Source organism: Dendroctonus ponderosae, unplaced genomic scaffold, assembly GCF_020466585.1.
Source record: "Dendroctonus ponderosae isolate FM_Combo_2020 unplaced genomic scaffold, Dpon_F_20191213v2 Dpon_F_20191213_2, whole genome shotgun sequence".
In the NCBI taxonomy this organism is placed as follows: Eukaryota; Metazoa; Arthropoda; class Insecta; order Coleoptera; family Curculionidae; genus Dendroctonus; species Dendroctonus ponderosae.
In genome coordinates, this window is record NW_026018165.1 from 12,859,211 (window position 1) to 12,859,567 (window position 357).

Below are 357 nucleotides of genomic sequence, written 5' to 3' on the forward strand. Positions count from 1 at the left end.
CCCCCCCCCTTGGATCCGCCCTTGTCTGGGTAGATGTTCTGTGTGCAAGAGCTGATGGTCTATGGATAGGCATCTTTATTCGCATCATTAGTGTCATCACAAAATATTCCCCCTGTTCTGTGAGTATGTTCTGTGTGTCTATTCTTGACTTTGAGAGAAGGGTGTATCCCCGGGAGCATCACAGGGAGTCGCTCCTCGCTCACAATCCCTAGTGTAAAAAAATAGTATTCTTGAATGATAGGGAATGCCCGTGAACACCATAGAGAAAGTAAAATAATTATTTTACTATCTATTATTATTAATTATTTTACTTTCTCTATGGTGAACACGCAGTCCCTGCAAGCACTGTTGCCAGCT